General features: G+C 34.1%; 1 pseudogene; it reads left to right on the plus strand.

Annotated features, from left to right (window-relative positions):
- The first annotated feature begins 301 nt into the window (after positions 1–301).
- LOC105462072 lies at positions 302–601 on the plus strand (annotated as a pseudogene).
- Positions 602–604: the final 3 nt, after the last annotated feature.

Below are 604 nucleotides of genomic sequence, written 5' to 3' on the forward strand. Positions count from 1 at the left end.
AACGGACCACCAACTATGTTTTATTGTTGGATCTAAATCAATGCTGTAAGAAAAGTAAAATATTAATTAATATTAGATTGGGGAAAAAGTCTTTTTACATAACCGACAGATGGAGATCTAGTCGATTTTTTTACGTGCCACTATTGTGTGACGTACTAGGCTATATATCATTGGAAAGGTGCTATTTCATGTAACAATTTGAAATAGATTGAGCATACATTTGAACGATACTGACGCATTCAATCAAATGCATGAAAATCAGAAACATTTCCGACATATTTACTTTTTTATTATAAAAAAGGGAAGAACGCTGAGCACAGAAAAAATTTGTCATGTTTATGGAGAGAATGCTCTAACTAGACAAACAGCAGCGAATTGGTTTCGCCGATTTCGGGATGGAAATTCGATGTCAAAGATGCACATCGTTTTAGTCGGCCTATTATGGAAAATGTCGATGAAATCTTTCAAAAAAATTGAAGCAAATCGTCATGTGATCAGCTATGACATAGCTAAGGAGCTAAACATTGATCATAAAACCGTTTTAAGGCACTTGCGTAATACTGGATACACAAAAAAACTCGATGTTTGAATGCCACATAATTTG

This window comes from Wasmannia auropunctata, unplaced genomic scaffold, assembly GCF_000956235.1.
Source record: "Wasmannia auropunctata unplaced genomic scaffold, wasmannia.A_1.0 LD271471.1, whole genome shotgun sequence".
NCBI lineage: Eukaryota > Metazoa > Arthropoda > Insecta > Hymenoptera > Formicidae > Wasmannia > Wasmannia auropunctata.